The sequence below is a fragment of the Euprymna scolopes genome, chromosome 46, assembly GCF_053919585.1.
Source record: "Euprymna scolopes isolate OS-2025 chromosome 46, ASM5391958v1, whole genome shotgun sequence".
NCBI classification, from domain to species: Eukaryota; Metazoa; Mollusca; class Cephalopoda; order Sepiida; family Sepiolidae; genus Euprymna; species Euprymna scolopes.
The window spans coordinates 68,962,019-68,978,161 of NC_136527.1; the positions used below are offsets into that span (position 1 = coordinate 68,962,019).

At 30.2% G+C, this 16,143-nt stretch overlaps 1 long non-coding RNA gene across 1 annotated transcript in view; it reads right to left on the bottom strand.

The window, feature by feature from the left end:
* LOC145270480 (uncharacterized) overlaps positions 1–16,143 on the bottom strand; it is a 33,084-nt gene that overhangs the window by 16,697 nt on the left and 244 nt on the right. The gene's annotated exons all lie outside the window — the stretch shown is intronic.

Genomic DNA, 16,143 nt, shown 5'->3' on the forward strand with positions numbered 1-16,143 from the left:
TAGAACAAATATATTTTTTACTTGTTTGCAGTTATATTCTTGAATTATTTATTTTTAAATTATTTTGGAGATGAGTAAATTTGTATAATTGATTTTATTTAATTATTTGGACTATTATCCTTATCTTCTAGTTGTTTTTATACGACGTTTCTGCTAATTATACCTCTGGCATTCGTCAGGTTAACAGCAACGGTATTTGACATGCCTATCCCGTTGCGGTAAACTTGTCGAAGGCCAAAGGTATAATTGGCCGAAACGTCGTAGAAAAACTATATGAGGATATAGTCCAAATAATTAAATAAAATTAATTGTTTACTGTTGTTGTAAATTAAATTTAATTTTAAAGATAAAATCGATTTTCTAATTTTGCTTAAAAGTCAAAATCGTTTTCTAACTGACTAAGTTCTTAGTGGTTTCACTTTTACGTTTATGCAGTTTAAAAACGAGACTGCAGACCGCATAATATTTTTTTAAAATATTTATATATATTTACTGTTTTCAAAAGGGGCAAAATCGATTTTTCTTCCTAGTTTGTTAAGTTGTTAGTGGTTTAATTTATTTTCAAGCGTTTATTCACTAAAGAATAACAAACAATTAGCGTGGAGTGTTACGTCAGAACGAGAAATACTGTCTGACATGAACGGATCGCATCTTAGAGGTCTTGATAATAGCTCAAAAATAGAGAATTAATGAAAATACTAAGGTAGATTATGATTTAAAAAGAGGGCCCCACCCTTAAAAAGCAAATAAATTTAAATATTTTTAAATATACTTTAATATTTTTAAATATAATTTAGAGAGGGGAGTCTTAAAAAAAATCTCTCAAAAAACAAAAAGTTAAACAAAAAAAAATGTAATTAAAAATATTCTTGATAAACGGTAGTAGAGTTTACGATAAAATAGATTAATAAATTTCTTTATTGATTAGTTTTTTCTTAATGATTTTTTTTCGAATTTTGTTTATGCTTTGTGTAAATATATCCTTCAAAAGCAAGTATATATTTTCCTCTTTTCGTTTTTAATATTTCCATGTTCCTATTCACTTGCCTCTCCACGAGGGCAGAGTTAGACACAAGGTCTTTTTTTTTATGTGGTGACAATCCAGCCCCCCCAAAATAAGGGACACTGTGGATGAGAACAAAAATAAAAATTCTCAGTAAAGAAGGATTTCTCCTCCACTGATCGAGGACAGAAAAGGTGAAGCGTAGTATCAGAACAGAGACTACACTTTGCTCCTAATAATAATTAAAAACGGTAAATTTGCGACGGGTTCGATTATCAGATCCGTTGTAAGCGACCTCGAATACCTCTAAAGCAACAAAACAAATTAGAGTGATCGTTGTTCTGTTGTAGCGTAAGGTAACATTTACCCGAAAAACATACACAGTCGATCATCGGTGGGTATAAACAAGAAAATGGTGGCAAAAACTGACACCCTAAATATTTGAAGTTCTAATAATGCTTTAAACAAAATACTGTAACATAGAAACGCAATATATGTTACCGTGACATATATTGTGTGAAAAATCGATTTTATCTTTTTTACAACAAATAAATGAGTATAAATATTTTTTTTTGAAAAAATATGGTTCTCTTGTAGGAAATGTCTCCTTGATTCGTACTTTAGGTTTTTCTCGGTCACATGTCCCCGTTTACAATTCGTAGCGGTAGCCTGACATCAATGGATATTTTTCTATAAAAACTGTGATTAACAATATTTCTTCTTTTTTGGGGGTGGGGGGAAATGTTTAACATATTTCAGGTTTATTTTAATATAAATATGGATTCGAAAAAATTATCAAAATTTTAGTAGAAAACCACCCAATAAATGCCACTGTAATATTTATTGGGTGGGTTTTTACCATCATTTTGTTTTATTTCTTATTTTGAAGTGATTGAGTCCTCAAAGACACCCTGGCCAGCTTTTCTTTTTCTTTTTTCGAATCGAATAAATATGAATAAAAATACTAAAAACTTACCACGTTAGGTAGAAAATTAATTTTTCTTGTCTTTTGATAATATTTAATTGTTACATTAGCTGTGTCAGAAACTGTTTTTCCAAGCTTACAACGACTCGAAAAATGTAATCGAAACCCTAATATTTTTTTTCAATTAAAGAAGAAAGGACCACGGTTTCATAAAAAACGTGTTTTAAAAAAAAAGTTTTAAACTTCGGACTTTACAGGTAAATTTCTAAAAAAAACATTTCTTTTTTGTTTTAAATTTGAATATATTATTTATTGATCTTTCATCTTCAATTTGTGATATATAAAACTTTGGTGAGTAAATTATTTACTTTTTATAGACATTTCAAAATGAGGGGCGTGAATTAAAAAAAAAAACGTTTGTCTAAAATTTTATATTCGGTTTATTGGAAAGAGCATAAAATGTCATTGACCCTGAAAACATCGTAAAAATTGAATCAATAGAAAAACTTTGATAGATTTTTAAATTCAAAAATTGAAAGATACTTACTTACCTCGTAAAATTCAATTGATTTCATTACTGTTTTTTTTTTAAATAATATTTCTATTACTTTTCATACAACTTTAATAGTTTATTTTGCAAGTATAATCCATAAAAAAATAAACAACCCACTTTTAAAAGTGAAATTACGAGGTCTTTTTTTCATATTTTATTCGCAGTTTCGTGTTAGGGGTATCAAAAATTCCCCTAAAATTCTGATACACCTATTGATACACCTATTGATACATATATTTAAAAACTGTTTGTACATCTGTGTATAGAAATACAGCCCCTTCAATTTTTGTAATATTATCGAAACTACCAAGGTGAGATTCTCTCACGGCGCATACATTTTGTTCTCGCATAACACTCGACTGTACTTGTTTTTGTTGTAACTGAATAAACGCGTTAAAATAAATAAAACCACTGAAACTCGGGAACTAGGTAGATAAAGAACACTTAGAAAAATCAATTTTATCTTTTTTAAAACAGTAAACAAGTAAAAATAAAAAAATAGTCTGCAGTGTGTAACTTAAAAAAAAACAGTGTCTTGTAAGAACGTTCATAAATATGTTTTCAATCGATATTTATTCAATAATAAATAAGCAAAAAAAAAAAACGGAGGAGTTTTCTGGGCACTGCTACAACACCCATAACTAAATAATCGCATTCCAAAATGAGTTTCTACCTTTTTGTTATGTGTGATTAAACATTCTAAAAAAAAAAAGAAAAACTGAAAACGTTATTTTCGAATTTAGACTAGTGGGTTCAGTTTCTTCTATGAAGTTAATTCTTTAACACTAACCCCAATTTCACTTTTAATTAGAAGGATTTTTCGAATATTTTTATGACAAGTAAACACTACTAACAGACAGGAGATGGCGAAATCAAAGTAACGCTCGTGCCAAAAATCTGTCAAGCGTAAAGTAAAAAACCTCGACGTTCATTAATTCATTAAAGCTTTTTTTGTGTCAGGTTTGGCAATGACCGGGGAAAAAAGCCAACATTTTTTTTTTTTTTTTTTTTTTTTTTTGCACAAGTAAAATAAATTTACATCGTGTTTTGTGTTATTATGAATATAGATTTTAACATCACTAGGTACTTAAACCAATTTTCATCATTTTATCTTCAGTGCCAACAATGTAAAATTAAGTTTAACATCTTTTTTAAGGAATCTACTTTGGAATCGGAAATTAGAATTTTTTCCGATAAAGATTTCGATATCCTGAAAGTCCCAATTTTTCGATTCCCATTCAGGCTCCGATTAATCATCCCCAAACACCAAGAAATGTACACAAAATTTCTTTTTTAAAAATCAATTTTTTTAAATGCACGCAAATCACTATTTCCTTTGGCAGTCGACAGAAAATATGTTAATTTTACGCAATGTTCACATGCGAAACAGGTACTTTCTTCTAAATATTGAAGTAATTATACAAGGTTTTCATAGTTTACACATGTGATTACCTAAAAAAAAAAACAATATTAAGAATGTAGTTAAGGGTCATCATTTGCTTTAAAATGTATATGTTGTTTCTTTAAATTTAAAAAAAACGTAATATTCTTTATGTAATGTATTCCCTGATTTGTCTGCAAGTTAAAAGTTCAATTTTCAAAGTAGGTGATAATAAGTAAAAATAGCATAAAATTTAACATTTGTATAAAATGTATCGATTAAAATACATTTAAATTAACTGCAACACAATTATAAGTCTTACAAATTCATAACATTATTGAAATCAGTTTTTTTTATAAATAATAAATGTTTAAAAATAGTGAGAAAAACGTACATTTGTAATATTTTTCATCAATAAAACTCCTTTTTATTCACAGGTTCATGGATGAACAACAAAGGATTTTTTAAAATATTTACGCAATAAAACGGTGTCTTTGTTATTTAAGGAGAAAAATATTTTTCTGAACAAGTTCATTTACAAAAAATACAAAGAAACCCTCGATAGAAACTTAGGCTTCAGAGGTGTATACATTACGATTTGAACATTTGTCACACGTCAACAAATACAAGAAAAATCACAATTTGTATAGTTTAAAATATTCATAAAAATATATTAAAAATATGGACATGCCGACAAACACTGACGTAAATCATTATCCATGTGAAAAGTGTGATTTAGCAAACCTGATTGCTTTAAGAAAAAAGCATAACAGGACACACGGAATTGAACAACCTTTTGTTTGTGAAATTTGCTATTTTGGGTTTGCAAGTGAACACCATTTAACGAGCCACATGCAGACACACACTAAGGAAAAAAGCGGGGCAACGTTGGCAGCTGGTTTGGCTGTCCCATCCCCAGCATTACAATCTTCAAAGGAAGAAAAAGGAAAAAAGAAGGAAAAATCTTTTGAATGTGAAGTGTGTCGTTCTGCGTTTGCAGGAAAAGATTCTTTAACAGTACACATGCAAACACACACTAAAAATACTTAGAAGCAAGATTTAGCCGTTTCGGAGTATATAAGGAGGAAATCGCACACATTGATTTTTTTTCTAAAATATAATACTAGAGGTAAATGTTCAAGTAGTGTCGTATATAATCTTCAAAAGCCGATAACATATGTTTTAATATTCAAATAAACACGCTATCACATTTTGAGTTTGTTATTTTAAGAATTATTTCTCAATGCCTGATAAATATTATTCTGTATTACGGCTTGAATCTTGTCTTGCATAACAAATAGTCATATTTTTAATATTTTATATAGTTGATAATAAAATGTAAATTTTACACAATTTTAATCCCAAGTTTCTGAAAATAAATGTACAAACCTATGATTTTATTATGATCACAAATGAATTGCACATTTGTCAAATATAATTTCTTATAAATTTTCCAGTGTTCAAAGTTTAATATTTCTTAAGATTTCATGATTTGTTTTACGATATGTTACACAATTTGAGAACAAATAATATTCAACATTATGTGTTGACTGACAAAAACTTCAATGCTGTTTTTAGAATTAAAGTAGAGTTTGCATCGCTATTTCTGTTAAGTAATTATTATTACCTGCGATTTCTATTCAACACTTTGAAACTGAGACATGTCTATTTCTGTTAAGTAATTATTATTACCTGCGATTTCTACCCAACACTTTGAAACTGAGACATGTCTATTTCTGTTAAGTAATTATTATTACCTGCGATTTCTACTCAACACTTTAAAACTGAGACATGTCTATTTCTGTTAAGTAATTATTATTACCTGCGATTTCTACCCAACACTTTGAAACTGAGACATGTCTATTTCTGTTAAGTAATTATTATTACCTGCGATTTCTACCCAACACTTTGAAACTGAGACATGTCTATTTCTGTTAAGTAATTATTATTACCTGCGATTTCTACCCAACACTTTGAAACTGAGACATGTCTATTTCTGTTAAGTAATTATTATTACCTGCGATTTCTACCCAACACTTTGAAACTGAGACATGTCTATTTCTGTTAAGTAATTAAATAAACATGTCCAAACAAACATGTCCAAACAAAAAGGGAAATACAAGTAGCCTACGCGTCCAGATTTTAGGAAGAAGAATAACGCCATACAATGTCAGTATTGACAACGATATCTTTAAATAACTAAAGAACATCTGGAACCTTATATAAAGATCAAATAAAATGGACTATAGTAAAATTATCGAATCATCAAAAACATAAACATTACACGAATTTCCTAATTGTTCTTTATTGGAATTATAATCATATCAGTCTGCAATCAACTCCCTGCAAACCTAGTAATACAAGCATCTTAAAAACCAAAGATTGATCACACACTTCAACAGCTGTACGAAATGGATGCAATAATGACATTGAAGATGCAGTGAAAAAATATCTTAAAATCATCAAACACAACAAGAGACGCATGTGTAGATCAATCGCCAAATACATAACCCTGGCATCATTAATTTTGTAATAACCCCAGTATAACCCCATTCGGAATAAGATTTAACGAAATTACTCAGTCGGAACTGGTTAACTTTCGTCACCCTGAACAAGAAAAAATGATAAAAATTTTTTTTAAAGATACCGAACAGTGTCTAGATTAGACAAACAAGAAACATTTTACAGCTATCATAAGTGCAGTGAACGAGAAAGATTTGACAGCCGATTTCATCAAAAAGCTGAGTCGATCGATTCATTTGTAGCATAACTAAAACATCCTCATTAAAATTGTGACCGCTATAAAAAAACATAAAAAAATGACAAAAAATATTACATTAACGACACCTTCTTTCTATATACTCATCTCATTGATACAATTTATTATTTTTTTTTTGTTCAAACTTCATGACGGATACTTTTACAGTGGTTGCGTGTGTCATGACATGACTTGCTCTTCTTTAAAGAGGAGTTACTTGCCCTTCAATAAAACTTGGTCTGAATGTTTTTCAGATGTGTTACTTGTAAGCTTTATATGCATTTATTTTATTTTATTTTTTTTTTAGACAAATTTTCATTGTGCAAAACAATAAAAAAGTCAAATGTTGTGGAAACACTCATTTTTTTCTAACAATTAGTGATAGTCTGTAAAACGTAACCGTGAAGACAGGCAAGTTGACTTTATCCTTTTATTATCTAGAAAAGTTGACTATATCCTTTTATTATCTAGAAAAGTTGACTATATCCTTTTATTATCTAGAAAAGTTGACTATATCCTTTTATTATCTAGAAAAGTTGACTATATCCTTTTATTATCTAGAAAAGTTGACTATATCCTTTTATTATCTAGAAAAGTTGACTATATCCTTTTATTATCTAGAAAAGTTGACTTTATCCTTTTATTATCTAGAAAAGTTGACTTTATCCTTTTATTATCTAGAAAAGTTGACTATATCCTTTTATTATCTAGAAAAGTTTACTTTATCCTTTTATTATCTAGAAAAGTTGACTTTATCCTTTTATTATCTAGAAAAGTTGACTTTATCCTTTTATTATCTAGAAAAGTTGACTTTATCCTTTTATTATCTAGAAAAGTTGACTTTATCCTTTTATTATCTAGAAAAGTTGACTTTATCCTTTTATTATCTAGAAAAGTTGACTTTATCCTTTTATTATCTAGAAAAGGGTGTTTAAGGTGATCTTTTGAAGATGAAGCTGATAGGCACGATCTAGCGGCAGTTTAGGATAAATATCGGGAACAAATAAAGCTAAGGTTTGTCACAGTAAAACGTAATAAGGAATCCTGACAGGCAGCCATATAGGAACAGGATTATCAAGAACAAACTTCACAATGACACATCAAGCTTATATAAACCGACAGGACGAGATAAATGACGACTTTCAGAAAATGTTTTGATTCAGTTAAAAACACGTAAAGTAAACATTCGATCAGTCGTATTCGTCATATTGCATGTAATACGATCAAACCTGGAATGCGTGCATAAATTGACAGTTCAGGTGAACAAATGCGCTGAAGGAAATATACTCCCCACGGGGACTTTCTATACTCGGACTATCCTCTCTTCAGTACTTGAAGCTTGTTACCCTACACTGTTCCACCCAAAGAACAAGGTATGCTCCAGTCAATTATACAGTAGGTAATCCAATTGCTCTTTCAAACGATCAACTCGACGAAAGCATATCCGGATCAATGTAATCGCATTTGAAACTTTACAGAAGAATACCACATCGTGCTTCGAGCAAATAACCACTCGAGAGTTCATAGGCTTAGAAAATGCTATATGGGGGTAGGAAATTTAATTTAACAGATTTGGATTAAATGCTTCCCCAAGGAATAACCCGCACTATTGATGAACCAACGAACTGTTAACAATATTTTTTATGTGAGCAATAGAACCAGCATAATACGCCAATGTTTAGATCAAAACGACCAGAACAAGGACAGTATGCTACGACAAGACACAAATAATGATGGAAGTCACAAAATATCAAGGACAGTAAATACAGGTTTTGTAGGCGTTTTTTGTACAGACATTTAAAAATGTCCTATTCTCTTGAAAAGTCTGGATACTATTGCTATACATCTTCTGAAATGATTAAGTTTTATAATTTCAGATTCAAATAAACAGCTACAGCAGGGATTAGAATACACCCTACGAAAGCTTTATTATCACATTATTAGTGAATTTCAAAAATACAATCTAAACATAAGGACACTTTAGGAGAACAGTATGCAATAAAATTCTGTTTTTAGACTTGAAAAAAAAAACGTATAGAATGCTTCAACCTAATTTTGACCATTTTGCGTGAATAGAACATCAGCTTTCGAGTGGCATAAGAGATTCAAGGAAGGCTGAGAGTCTGTGAGAGATGAGTGGTGTGGGAGGAATAGAGAAAGTCGGAGTTGACTGGTTAAATAAAAAAATACAGCTATATAGCTATGCAATAAGTGCACAGTTTGTTAGTGTAGGAATTGTACACACGATTCTCTTTGAGGAACTGAAGATGCGGAAATTTTCGCGGAGTTTGTCCCAAACTATTTGATCAGACAGTTTATTACCCCCCCCCCTATTCCCAGGCCTTGCTCCCTGTTACTTTTGCTTATTCCCTCATCTCGGGGAAAACCTTTGATGCTGTCATTATGAGACAATTGAGAGGAAAGAGGCCGTGATGAGGGTCAGTGATACACTCGCACGATAGGGCTTCCATCGGCCAAAAGTTGTTGGAACGGTGCAACTGCAGGGAATTACTTCAAATTTGAAAAGGGTTTCAAGTGTGTAATATCAATAAAATTGTCCATACGAAAACATTATTAAATGTGCTATCAACAAAAAGTCAAATTCTTTGGTGCTATTTTCAACGAGAACGCAATACGCCAAGATCCCCAAAATATGGAGAGAATAAAATGATCCCCACGCACAATGAACGTAGCAGAGTTACAAAATGTACTAGAAATCATTACCTATATGACATGTTCCATTCATAGACCTCACAGTCAATCTCAGGGACCTCCTTAAACAGGAGTTTGACTATGAATGGAGCAATAGTCACCAGAAATCGTTGCAAAAGATATGATTTGATATGCAAGGCAATGCTACTCTACGCCAACATCAGTTTGTAGGATTCAGATGTGAACGATTTCGCACATATATTTGCGACTGCTCGTTCGAATTGGAAATATTCACTAACTTTTTCGAAATTATCTATCTAAAGAACCTAACCGCTGAACTTCCACAACTTCAACAAATGCTTTGAAAACTCCAACAATACGATATGATCATAAAACATCGTGCAGGTAAGAAGTTTGTACTAGCATATAGATTACCAGACTCCCCAACAAAAAGCAAAAAAAAAAAATACTTTAGACATTAATGTAGACTTCATAAAATTTACTGTTGAGAAATTAACGCAGATCCGACAAGAGAAGAATACCAGAACCTTGCAGAGAACGACGCAAAGACATTTAACTGTAGTGGTCTTATAGAAGCGAGCCGTTCTATAGAGAATGACATTTTACGCAAACGTTACAGGTTATAGATCCCTTAATAAATGCGACCTGAAGTATTAGTAAAAATATATTATGGTTACAAAAGACGTGATAAATGCAAGCTTAAGACGAAAACCTGTTTTCTTAATAACATAAATAACGAGATTGACAGAGAAATAGAACATTGAAGCATATGTTAAGAACAGCAGAAATCTACAACTGCCAAATAACTCCTGCCTCATGACATCACAGTACAACCATGGAAATTATTTAAAATATTTTTTATCCGAAAACTAAAGATATTTTCCAGTGATAAAGTTATCAGTGTGACCAAGCAAATCTTTGCTGAGCAAGGAGTCCCATAAAGGCTTATGTTTGGGAGGGTGGTTATCAATTACACCTAGTTTTTTTCAGTAAAAGTCAGTTTTCACAAGTTTTCATGAATAATGTCCCTAACCAAAACTTTACACAAAAAATAGAACTTCTACCCAGTCATGGTTGATGTAACAAGAACAACTTACTCACGAATTATTCAGTTTAAAATCCGTACCTGAAAAAGGTTGTAGGTTAAATCGGCCTAAACTTTGTAAATAGAACTAATAAAAAACATCCATAAAAATCTAAATAAAATATCACTTTTAGTGAATCAATTTTTAAAAATGATTCTCAATGGATTTGTTTTATTAACTTTAAAGTCGATATTGTAAAAATATTAAATGTGCCTTGCGTTTGTGAAATGAGGTTTAATTAAGGAGTTAAATCGTAAGAAATTACCAACAAAAAGATATTTTACAAATCAACCAATAAATTAAAACTTTATTTGAACTAAACTAAAACTGTTTTCTGATTTACTAATTGTTGGATGTGAAAGTTAAAGAAATGTTAAATCCGATGCCTCCGTTCAGTCTCGAAAGACAAAGAATAACCCTTGCAGCTGCGTGTGTAATTGTGAGGCAAGGGTTGCGCAATCTCAACCGCACCTTTCCTGAATCGGCAAGGAAAAGACCAGGACGACTGGAAACAATGCCGAGATAAGCGGAGAGCACATACAGCACCTGGAAGTTCCATATGGTCACCCATTTAGTACTGACCAGGTTCAACGTTGCTTAACTTCATGATCCAACGGGAACCGGTGTGTCAACGTGATTATGCCGTTCTAGTTCGAAGATGGTCAACGCTTTTCTAGTCAGATAAAGTTTGAACGACATACACTTTCTTAAATTAAGACATTTTAGGAAAGAAAAAAGGAGTACCGCATAATTTTTAAAGTTTTTGTACTCCCCCCCCCCCCATCAGGAAAATGGTTCGAGTAAAAGTTAATCATTTTACAATAAAGTTTTATGCTAAAATGAGTTCACGCTCTAAAATATTTGCCTAATTTACGTGGGTCTTGCTCGGTAACGTTAAAAAAATAAAATAAAACAAACAACGGTAATAATTTCATATATTTTATTGTTTTATTTTTTTAAATGGCAAATGTGTTTTTTCTGCTAATAAAGTTTTGTTTCTTATAATTATTGAACAAATATATATTTTTTTTTGTTGTTTGTGTATGGAAAGTTATTTTGGTATTTTTTACAGACCTGCCCCAGTGTAGCATGAACACCCTCAATCTCCCATGTTAAGAACGGCTACGGAATAAACACCCCCAACCTACCCATGTTGAAGGTGCTTATTACGATAGCCGGTCTTACCATGGGGAGGTAGAGAGTGTTAAAATTCCAACCTGAAATTATTCATTTACTTCCATGTCAAAGATTTGTTGCTTGAAGAAGTGCAATGTTACTCTGCCCTTTCTTTTCTTTTTAAACTTTTTTTTGTAATTTTTTTCTTTTCTTTTTAAACTTTTTTTAAAAACTTTTTCCTTTTTTCTTTTTAAACTTTTTTTTGTAATTTTTTTCTTTTCTTTTTAAACTTTTTTTTTGTAATTTTTTTCTTTTTTTTAAACTTTTTTTTGTAATTTTTTTCTTTTTTTTTCTTCTTTCAATTTTTATCCTCTGCTCGCTCACGTATCTTTTCGCTCAATTGGTATAATGCGACAGTTTCCGTCGTTCGCCGGGCGTTGCTGAGTGTGACTCGGGGGAAAACGGGCTTTAAATTGCAGAAGTACCGATAGGATTTTAAAATTGAATTCAATTTTTGCGAAATCATTTTTTTTAATTGTTATGTGATTGATTGGTTGGTTGGTTGGTTTTGTTTTACGGCATATCCACCCTTTTCAGGTTATTTAATGCCAAACGCAGTGATTTTGAAGAAACGTTTTTCAAGTCAGTTTCTATTTAACCCATAGTGTGGACCCTAACAGGTACTACCACTCTGGGTCAGAGTGGACCTGGGAGCAATGGCAATTAAAGGGTGGCTCCACACTCCCCAAAGCCCGCAAACTGGGACCTCACCATCGGATATAGTTTAAGGTCATATCCAGGACAAAAATTGTTATGTGAATTTACAGATTATTAAACAAAGCTACTTTCTTTTGTATGTTTGTTGTCCGTTTTGATTTGTATGTTTGGTTGTCCGTTTTTATTTGTATGTTTGGTTGTCCGTTTTTATTTGTATGTTTGCTTGTCCGTTTTAATTTGTCTCGTAAATTATTGGACCGATCTGACTGAAATGTTGCATAAACCTTTGTTATCATAACGTGCAGTGACGTAAATGTTTTGGTATCCGTTCGCTGCACAATCACTAATAGGGTGTTTGTATTTAATGAAAAATACGTGCAAAAAAATTAATGTCGATGTTCAAAATGGATAAACATTTTGATCCTAAAATATTTAAAAATTCAGCAAAAATCAGGAAATTAACCAATTTTAATAACATTTTCATTATTTACAAATGATGAACACTGTATATAATGAACCCATTATTTTTATTTAAATCTTAGTGAAAATGTATTATTTTGTGTAGGCACCGCCAAAACTGGGGGGGGGGCAGGTCAGTACTTTTTGACGGACCGTCTTTTTAAAAATCTACCAAAAATCAGGTAATTATCCGATAAATACGAAATTTTCAGCGATTATTAGGAGAAAAATGAACTTTATAACAGTGTACTTATTTTTCATAAACGATATTTATATGTATATTTTTTTTGCTTACAAAACCCCCCTTGTTTTGAAGTGGGAACAAATATGCTTAAAATAATCATCTGAAACTGAACAAAACATATTGTGTTGTTGTAAGGGACAGAATTATAGATTAAAAAAAAAAAAAAAAAACTTGTTTGCATACCTTATTTTGACGTCTGAATATCAGAACTTCGATTGTGTTTAATTATCCCGCTTTTGAGTTTTGAAGTGTGAAATTCGGTGAATATGTTAAGTAAAATAATTAATTTAAGTTAAGCAAAACAAAAAAAAAAATTTTTTAATATTTATACGAAAAAAGCCATTTTAAAATTTTTGATAAATAAATTAACAATTTTTTTTTTAGCGAGCCGAATAATGCATCACCATTATTAAACAGGGCATGCTTTGAATAATCGATACAAAAAAAAAAAAAATTCGATAAATATTGTGCCCTTTGTGTTAAAAATAGCATCATTTTTTTCGATCCCGTTTGAAAACGTTTGCCGCCTTTCGACTACGGTGGACCAAACGCGCTGAAATAATTTTTTTTATTCTGCTTTAAATTGCCCCCCACCCCATTTTGGGGAGTCTGGCCCCCACACACATACACATTAAAAACCAAACTCATACAAATGGTCACCCATCTGGTACTGGCCAGCCTCAGCTTAATAATACATTGAAATTTTCGTCACTGAAAAATAAGTTTTTTTTGGCCTGTTTGGTCTTCCATAGTTTTCTCCTTATCAGACGCAAACGTAAACAGAGTCGCGAAATCGACGCGAAATATCTGGTTAGCTATATAAATAAGTGGAATTATTTTAAATTCAGGTACTTATATTATAATATTTTTGCATATTCTCTTAGAAAATCATCCTAAATCTTAGTTAGACAATAAATAAATAAATTAATTATTTCAAAAACCTTTTTTTTTTTTTTAAATATTTATGTACGTTTTTTGTGCAAGACAAAAAATGTCAATTGTTAACTTTTTGGGAAACTTTAACATTTAAAATTTAATTAAAAATAGTAGAAAAAGTTTTACATTATTCTGTTTTCTATATGATAAAATTCAGGGTTTTATCTTTCTGGAAAAAAAAGTTACTCAGAAATAATGGATTTTAATAAATGTAATTTAGTTTTAAAAAACAACAACAACTTGATTTTGCGGCCATTTTTGGCGGTGCCTAATTTTGTGTAAATAAAAAATACCTTTACTAAAGTTAAGGTTTTCAGTTAAAAAAATGATTACATTTACATTTACTTTTTTATGAAAATAAATCGTGATATCAATAAATGCACAGTTAAAAATTTGACAAAATATCATCATTAGAATAAAATTATTTTTTTTATTTTAAACACATTCAAATATTAATGGAAATTTCATAAAAACATATTTAAAAAAAACTAATTCAAGTCATATTTCACTTAATTTTACTTGAATTGTTGATTGAGGCTTGCAACATGGTTTCTATTTTACATATTTTTACAAATGTTAATTAAACGTATTTGAAAAAAAAAATTCTAATATTATACTTACTTTTAACGAAGATTTTTTCAGTAAAATTGTGGTTGAGACTTTGTCGATTTATTGGTCGCTCGTGTGTTTTGCCTCTTGTGAATGACATGATGAAGTTAATCTCATCGATTTTATATAAAAAATAGATGACGCAACTCCATCGGTCAAAATGAAACATTTTATTTCGTTCACCCCCTCTCTCTCCCTCTCTCTCTTAGTGAATGCTTAATAACAAAACTGTTTTGTTATTTAACAAATGAAATTGACTTCCATTTTCATTTCTGTTCATTTCCTGATTTTTATTCAAGCATTTAATTCCGATATAAACAAAATGTTTCAAAGAAAACAATTAGCTTACCCCAAAATAATAATCCGAAACCGAATCCACAAACAATTCCCTCCAAGATGTTTCATTACATTCATTTATTTTGTTTAAATAAAAAAAACTTTACTAAAATTATGATTTTCAGTTAAAAGAATGAATGAATTTACTTTTTTATGAAAATAAATCATCGTAATATCAATAAATGCACAGTTAAAAATTTGACAAAATATCAGCATTAGAATTAAATTTAATTTTTCAATTTTAAACACATTCAAATATTAACGTAAAAATTTACTTTGTTGTGGTGTGGTCTTATTTCCAATCGTTTTTTTTTTTTTTTTGCAACTGACAAATTAAAGAATTAGAGAATAAAATATTTATTGGAAATTTAATAAAAACATTTTTTTTTTAAATTACTAATTCAAATAATATTTCACTTAATTCTGCTTCTGTTAATTAAACATTTTTTGAAGAAAAAAAGGCAAGACTGGAGTTTAGGTGGAAAAATAATCTCGAACCCTTTATCACATAAAAGGAACTAATTTCCCTAATCACCGGTACGTTACTATGTCAATAATATAGGTATTTCAGAAGTTGCTTTTGAAAACAACTTAAAGAAGCCCAACTTTTTACTTATTTATTTTAAAACGTTTCACGGTCTTTTTTTCACGATATCTTTTTCTCTCATTTTTTACTTCTTTATTTTAAACCACATTTTTTAATTTTAAACAGAACGTTCCACGATATCTTAAGCTTGAAGCACCTTTTTTAGCACGGTAACAAAAATACATAAGTACCGAAGGTTTTATAATTAATAAATTTAAATTTGAAATAGAGAAATAATAAATTGCAAGATATTACGCGTGTTTAATATTAATTTGTATCGTTTATAACTACTCACGTAATTTAATAATAATCACGCGATTCAATTTTTAATTTAAAAAATATTGTTTAAACTTAAACTTTAAAAAGTCTGATAATTTATTATTTCTATTTATGTATTGTTTATCATTAAGGTACTAATGCAGAGAGTGATCCGGACGTAAATAATAACGTTATTATTTAAAAAGCCATTCTTAACATGGGGAGGGCCAGGGTGTTTTGTACCTATTCTATACTTCAACCTTACAATTGAATAAAAAACATATCATAAAACTTTAATTAAACTTGGAAATACGATTTAAAAAATAGCGCGGCACTCTCTGCACTAGCACCTTCATTAAAAAAGGTATTCATTGTGTAAAAAAAAAACAAAAACAAAAAAAAACACGGAACATATAAGACATTTAAATATGAATAGAACTTTTCATAATTGTAACCTACGAAAACCTTTTTTATTTTAATTAAAAGCAATATAAAAAGAAGTTG